We start from the raw sequence: 8001 nt of genomic DNA, 5'->3' as shown, positions 1-8001 counted from the left end.
TAATTCTTTGCCACCCTCACCCACCACCACCCGGCGATGGACCGCGAGCATGCAGCTGGTCGCCCTGCTGCTGCACTAGCGCACGTCCGTACCCAAAGTTTGCACCTTTCAACACACGAAGGAGACCCATGACTGGGATCTGAGTTGCAAGGCGCCCAAAATATCAGCCACAAGGGCCATCTATGAGAGGAGGGCCATGCCCTGACTCCACTGGACCTTGTCGGATACAGCGGCGGCCGGGAACACCATCCACGACCACCGACCAGATCCTGTGATTTAGCTAGATTTGAGGAATAAATCAAGATTAACCTGTGAAAGTATTGTTCACTGCTGCATGAACAAATGCAAATCTTTTTGTGCGAATTGAGTCGTACTTGTACGTGCACAGACCTTAATTTTAATTAGCTTACTACTATCGGGAGATGTTCAACGGATACATATGAATAGAATCAGCCCACGGCGTGCCAATATTGGTGTTGCTGGCCGGCCTGATGCACTGCCACACGGCGCTGTTGCACTTGAACCCAGAACCGAACCCGACCATCCACACCCGGTCGCCATTGCGCATCCGTCTCTTGGCCTCGACCTCGTATGCAAGCTCGTACCACAACGAACTGCTGGACGTGTTCCCGAACCGGTGAAGCGTCATCCGTGATGGCTCGATATTCTCATCGGATAAGCGTAAGGTAGTCTGCACCGCATCGATGACCGCCCGGCCACCACAATGGATGCAAAAGTGTTGGAAGGCCGTGTGGAAATCGGGGACATATAGCTTGAACTTTTTATTGAAAACTGTACGTGCAACTAACGAGAGCGCAAAGAGCAGCTTCTCCGATGGTGGGAGGACCAGGGACCCTATTCCGACGATGCTGGCCTGTAGCGTGTCGCCGGCGAGCGGCGACAGCCACGAGCTCCCTGGACAGTTTTATTCCCATTTCCCCCAGGTCGTCCTCCTCTTGGTACGCGCACCGGTACGCTCTGTCTTGCGCGGCGGTGACCGTCCGCACGATGTGCTGGAGCCGGAACCGGGAACTGGACCTGGACGTCGACAGCAGCACCGCGGCTGCGGCCATGCGGAACAGGGCGGCGGGCAGCAGCATAGCGCGGTTCTTCCCCGTGTAGTTGATGAGGGAGGTGGTCTCCGTGGACACCATGAAGGCGCGCGCGCCACACGGCGCTGCCTGCAGGAGGTTCCTCGCCACCTCCAAGGAGATCACCCCGGCATTGCACCCCATGCCGGAGATGTGCACGCTCCGGATGTCGGCTCTGAGCTTGTACCTGTTCACGACGATGTCAGCCAAGCTTGGGGTCGGGTTGAAGGCGGTGCAGTTGGTGGCGAGTATGTCGATGTCTTGCCTCCGGTCGTCGACGGCCGCAAAGATGACCTGCTTCGCTTCGTCCCGGCCTGAACTTAAGCTGCAACGCGGGGGAATGTAGTGCAGCGAAGGGTGGAGGTAAGTCTGGTGACACCGAGGCCAGAGCGCCTTAGCATGCGTGCCGTGAACTGGTGACCGCCATCATCGATGTACGGCGAGAAGCGAGCGCTCTCGGTGACGGAGGCTATGGATACGCGGCAATTGGATTTAGGCCGGCAGCAAGAGTGGTCGCCCCCTCGTCCCTCGTCCTTTCGCGTCGCCCCCCTCGCAGGCGACACGGGGGGCCAGCCTCCGCCGCCGCCAGAGACCCTCCCCATGCACCGTCCTCCCCACCACCGCCGCAGGTAGTCGGCGTCGGGCAAAGCCCGTGCGTGCGACGCGGTGGCGGAGGGCCTCTCCCCTCTCCCCGGATCCATGGGTGGCGCGGGCACCCAGATCCGCGGAGGTGCGGCCCCCACTTCGGCCCATGGCAGCGCGGCGTCCCAGCGGCGGCGGCTGTGGTGGCGCGGCGTCCCAGCGCCGGATGCACAGGGGGCGGTGGTGGCCGGGGCGGCGGCCCCATGGCTGGGTGGCGGCACACCCGTTGGTCCGGCCGGTTCCGGCTCGTTCCGGATCTGGTGACCACCGGACGGCGCGGGGGGTGGCGGCGGCCCGGCGTGGCCGACGATCTGGAAACGGTGGTGCCGGCGGCTCGCTGGTCTGCTGGAGATCCAGGAGTATCATCGTCTCCGACTCGATCTGCTCCAGTTCGTGCTAGCTCTGGTACAAGGAGACTGTTGTCATCTCCCGGTGCTGACTGCATGGATCTGGCGGCGGCGGCTGGATCCTTGATCTAGTCTCCGACAGAAAAGGCGGCGGTCCGTGCACAAGAAGCTGGATGGAATTCTTCGAACAGATCTAGGTGAAAACCTGCTCTTGGCTAGATGCCAAAGCCGGCGATGGCGGCGTTCACTATTGGGGAACGTAGTAATTTCAAAAATTTTCCTACGCACACGCAAGATCATGGTGATGATATAGCAACGAGGGGAGAGTGTTGTCTACGTACCCTCGTAGACCGAAGCGGAAGCGTTGACGCAACATAGAGGAAGTAGTCGTACGTCCTCCGGTTCAACCGATCCAAGTACCGTTACTCCGGCACCTCCGAGTTCTTGACACGCGTACAGCTCGATGACGCACCCTCGATCTCCGATCCAGCAGAGGCGCCGAGGGGGAGTTCCGTCAGCACGACGGCGTGGTGACGATTTTGATGTTCTCCTGTTGCAGGGCTTCGTCTAAGCACCGCTACAATATGACCGAGGTGTAATATCGTGGAGGGGGGCACCGCACACGGCTAAGGAACGATCAATGATCAACTTGTGTGTCCTAGGGTGCCCCCCTACCCCCGTATATAAAGGAGGGAGGGAGGAGGTGGCCGGCCCTAGGGGGGGCGCGCCATGAGGAGGGGGAAACCTACTCCAAGTAGGTTTCCCTCTCTTTTCCTTATCTTATTTGGAGGGAGAAGGAAAGAGTACTAGTATTAGGAAGTAGTACTAGTAGTAGTAATAGGAAGAGGGGGAAGGAGAAAGGAAAGGGGGGGCCGGCCCCCCTCCCCAATTTGGATTGGGCTTGGGGGGGCGCGCCCCCCTCCCTTGCTCCTTCTCTCTTCTTCCTACATGAGCCCAATAAGGCCCATATACCTCCCGGGGGGTTCCGGTAACCTCCCGGGGCTCCAAACTTCTCCGGAACCTTTCCGGTGTCCAAATATATCCGTCCAATATATCAATCTTTATGTCTCGACCATTTCGAGACTCCTCGTCATGTCCGTAATCATATCCGGGACTCCGAACAACCTTCGATACATCAAAATACATAAACTCATAATATAACTGTCATCGAAACCTTAAGCGTGCGGACCCTACGGTTCGAGAACGATGTAGACATGACTGAGACACATCTCTGGTCAATAACCAATAGCGGGACCTGGATGCCCATATTGGTTCCTACATATTATACGAAGATCTTTATCGGTCAAACCGCATAACAACATACGTTGTTCCCTTTGTCATCGGTATGTTACTTGTCCGAGATTCGATCGTCGGTATCCAATACCTAGTTCAATCTCGTTATCGACAAGTCTCTTTACTCGTTCTGTAATACTTCATCTTATAACTAACTCATTAGTTACATGCTTGCAAGGCTTAGGTGATGAGCATTGCCGAGAGGGCCCAAAGATACCTCTCCGACAATCGGAGTGACAAAACCTAATCTCGAATTATGCTAACTCAACATGTACCTTCGGAGACACCTGTAGTACTCCTTTATAATCACCCAGTTACGTTGTGACGTTTGGTAGTACCCAAAGTGTTCCTCCGGTAAACGGGAGTTACACAATTCTCATAGTTCCAGGAACATGTATAAGTCATGAAGGAAGCAATAGCAGAATACTAAACGATCAAGTGCTAAGCTAACGGGATGGGTCATGTCAATCACCTCATTCTCCTAATGATGTGATCCCATTAATCAAATGACAACAATATGTCAATGGTTAGGAAACATAACCATCTTTGGTTAATGAGCTAGTCAAGTAGAGGCATACTAGTGACTATATGTTTGTCTATGTATTCACACATGTATCATGTTTCCGGTTAATACAATTCTAGCATGAATAATAAACATTTATCATGATATGAGGAAATAAATAATAACTTTATTATTGCCTCTAGGGCATATTTCCTTCATTCACGACGTCGTTCCCTTCTTGAAGGCATCGCAGTGGAGAAGTTCTAGACTACTATCTGCTACCTCTGGGGGAAACCCTAGATCGACAGATCAGAAGACGGCGGCGCGTTTGTGTCGTTTCCCCCTTGGGGGCGTCTTTCTTGAACGTGTACGCGGGCTCGAGGAACCAGTGGACGACGTCTTTGATGAAGCGGTGCTTCATCATACACATGGATGGTGACAGATCTCGATGGCATGGTGCCCTTGAGATTAGGAGTCTGATGTGCGATGATGGACTCGCGCAGGAGGTCGACGCTGTCTGGCATCGTGGTGGCGTCGGCGGCAGCCAGACTGGGCAAAGTCGATGCAGCAGTACAACTCTGAAGATGGACTGGTGGCAAGTGGCTGCGGCGGCCTCATACCCGGCAGGCGTCCTGGTTGAGGAACACGTCGGACTGGTGGGTGCCCATACTAGGCAGGCGTCCTGGTTGGGACCTCAGGTCTTAGATGTTAGGTCTGGGTGCGATGTCTGTTTGGTATTAGGCCCAGGCTATCAGCGCCCCTTCATCAATTGGATAGGTGTAGCAACAATTGTTACTTAAACGGTGGCTTTAGTCTTACTGTTGTATAACTTTGTAAGGTCTTGTGAGAATAATTAATAAAGTGGCCGTATGCATCGTCCAGATGCAGAGGCCGGGGGTTCTCCTTCTTTTCTTAAAAAAAGAAAGCAAGAGTAGTCGACGAGGTAGACGCTGCGAGGGCGGCTCATGAGGTAGAGGGTGACCAAGGCGAACGGAAGAAAGACCGCCAGCAAAAGGTGAGCCTGCCGCAGGCCATTGAGGCAGGAGAGGATCTCGTCGGGTCCGAGCTGTGCAGCTTTACGAAGAACGACGAGGGCCGTGGCCGGTGTGGCGACGAGGAGGAGGAAGTTGTTGACGACGATCTCGAACGAGTGTTTGAGATGGGATGGTGAGAAGACCATGTCGCTGAGGCGCACACCCATCGTGGATCTTCGTTGATGGACGTGATGAAAGTGTCTCAAACTACTTGGGAGATTTTAAAAGCAGAGGCTTTAAGCAGCCAACTGTTAGGTCAATCTATTATGCGCTTGTAGCCGCCGATGCTGTCAGCAAGCAACCATTCTGATTCCAAAACATCTGTGTAGTGGCATCGATAGACATGGTCCACTTACAAAAAAAAGAAGCCCATTCATGCACCATCCTTTCCCAATATTCAGTTGTCGTTGGTGAGTGTCACATCCCGTCGCCTTCTTGACTCGTGGTTTCATGGATACAAACTCGGTCATCTCCTAATTCTCATGTTTCGGGTCTCTCAGAACGCATGATAATGTGCCGCGGAGTGGCTGTTGACGTGTACCAGCCGAGTTTAATTCCTCTCTCCTAACAAAGCACGTTATAGTTCATCAATTTGTTGTTGGTATCGGATGCTGTTGATCATTGCTTTATATATAAATCGAGGCGAAAACCTTTTTCGGTAATTTGTTGTTGGTCGGTGGGTGAGGGCGATTGATGCACTGACGCATTAATTCCCTTGTTCAAGGAAAAGGAGCTATGCTAGTGCAATCAGTCCTATGTGCGATTCCTATACATGCAACCATGGTGCTTGATCTGCCAAAAAAGAAAAACTTTGGCAAGCATAAAAGCATCTCCAATAAAAAATGCAAATTTGGAGATACAAGACAGGAGATGCAAATTCATACACCACCTGCTCGTGGGATGCATGTTTTCTTGCACAATCTGGCATGAGATCCTGGCCTGGAGCCGCATGATCGTGCTACCCCCGGACGGCACGCTCGACTTCTTCGAGTGGTGGACGACGGCCACCGCTGCTACGCCGACCTGCCTTCGGAAAGGTCGCTGCACCTTGACCATCCTCACGGCTTGGGCCATTTGGAAGCACTGGAACGCAGCGCTCTTTGACTCCGTCACTCCATCCTCTACCAGGCTCACCGACGACATCAAGCTAGAAGCGGCGCTGTGGGCTAGACCCGACACCAAAAGACTAGAGAAAGCAATCCCTATAGCCTGAACCTTCCCATGTAAAGGCTGAGCAGCCTTCCCTGCTCATCTTAGCGCCTTTGAGGTCACCATTCTTGTGTACGGCACGGCACCGAAGGACGCTGCCCTGTAAACCTCTCACCCTAACCTATCAATGAAATGATACACTACCTTAGCGTATTCGGGAAAAAAATTACATCTCCAAAAAATGCCTTTTCATGTTAAAAAAAGGGCCAACTCCAACAGATGATGCAAAACGAAGATGTAAAAGAGCAACTCCAATAGAAAATGCAAACTGGAAATGTAAAACCGACCGTCGGCTGCGCGGCTGCTGTACAGCCGCTGTTCAACCGCATAAATTGAAATAAAACATCCGAAAAATAATTTAAAAGATTACACATGTCCACAATATCAAATTATTACAAATCCACAAGATCAAATGTAACACACATACAATATAGTTTTGCACAATACAACAAAAAAATAATAAAACTAGGTGGCTCTTTCGCCATACCATTCCAATACTCCTCCATCAAATCCTTCTGAAGTTGACATGCGCATCGGAATCACTAATTTCATTGTACACCTTCATGAAGCGTTTGATTCGCTCTTCTCTTCTCATCGGCATAACGCGTACGTCCATCAAGTGATAGAAGATGTAATCTATCCAGTCCACACTCATTCTCAATGATCATGTTATGCATGATCACGCAAGCAGTCATGATAGTGCCGACACAAATGGACGAGCGTCCAATTTTTGTCCGCCTGCGACTCATTTCAGACTTAATTTTGGGCTGGGTTTGCATCGGCGCGGACACGGAGCGGGTGTGCGTGACACCCGCCCTTGTCCTTCCCCTGGCCTGCCACACACTGGCACATCCACTCAATTCACCCCTTATCTCCAAAAACCCCGCCGCCCCCTGTTGTCCCTTCCTTTGGCAGCGCGGCCGGCAAGCAGTGCTCCGCCCGCAAGAAGCAGCCCCAGAAGCAGCAGGCGCCGGAGCAACAAGCCATATAGCCGGCAAAGAGGGCTGGCCAGAGGAAGGTACATGTCAACAATCTGGAAGCCGCCAACGCGGCCGCCCTCATCACCGTCGTGCAAAAAGAGGCCACTATCGCGAAGAATGAGGCCCTCATCGACAAGGCCACACAGCAGACCCTGATGATTCTAGGGTTCAGCAATGGCCGCGGCGAGGCGGCCATTCTAGCCGCTGCCGCCATGGCCACGACGAGCACGGGATCGTCGGCTGCCATCCGCCATGGGCAGAGTCTTCGTGGACCTCCACGAAGTCGTAGACGCCCTACTTCCATCCACAACACGAGCCGCAAGCCACCCTCTTCTACACCTCGTCGAAAGGGGAGAGTGGTCGCACCGGCCAACCCCGTGCACATGTCCATCAACCTCAATGCCACACCTGTGGCCGGTGAGTTGTCCACTTGGGGGCAAGAGAAGTGGCAGAGGGGGAGACTAACTCCAAGAAGAAGGAGAAGCGCGATGCGGCGACATTTTCCTTGAAAGAAACTTTGCAAGGCATGATGACCCGAAAGGAAGCAAGAGAGCACTACTAGGGAAAACCCTAGTAGTAGCGCGGGTTTTGAGGCTAGCAGCAGCGCGGGTGGCCGCGCTATTAATAAGGCGCTACAGCTAACTTATAGTAGTAGCGCGGTACCCACCCGCGCTACTACTGTTGACGATATTAGCAGCGCTTTTGCCGAACGCGCTACTATTAGTTAGCTGTAGCGATTTCGCAGTCCCTCGCTACTGCTATATCTTTCATCATTTTCCCCATACCCCTTCCTTTCAGATACTAGATACTAGGTACTGCTACTAGATATCAAATTCATAAACCATTATAAGTACTGGATAGTACTTCCTTCGTTCCAAATTACTCGTCGTGGTTTTAGTTCAA

At 52.9% G+C, this 8001-nt stretch overlaps 1 pseudogene; it reads right to left on the bottom strand.

The window, feature by feature from the left end:
- Positions 1-412: 412 nt before the first annotated feature.
- On the bottom strand, positions 413-5076 carry LOC119322325 (annotated as a pseudogene).
- Positions 5077-8001: the final 2925 nt, after the last annotated feature.

This window comes from Triticum dicoccoides, chromosome 6B, assembly GCF_002162155.2.
Source record: "Triticum dicoccoides isolate Atlit2015 ecotype Zavitan chromosome 6B, WEW_v2.0, whole genome shotgun sequence".
Classification (NCBI taxonomy): Eukaryota; Viridiplantae; Streptophyta; class Magnoliopsida; order Poales; family Poaceae; genus Triticum; species Triticum dicoccoides.
Note: the sequence above shows the minus strand (reverse complement) of the source record. Positions and strands in the feature narration are given on the sequence as shown.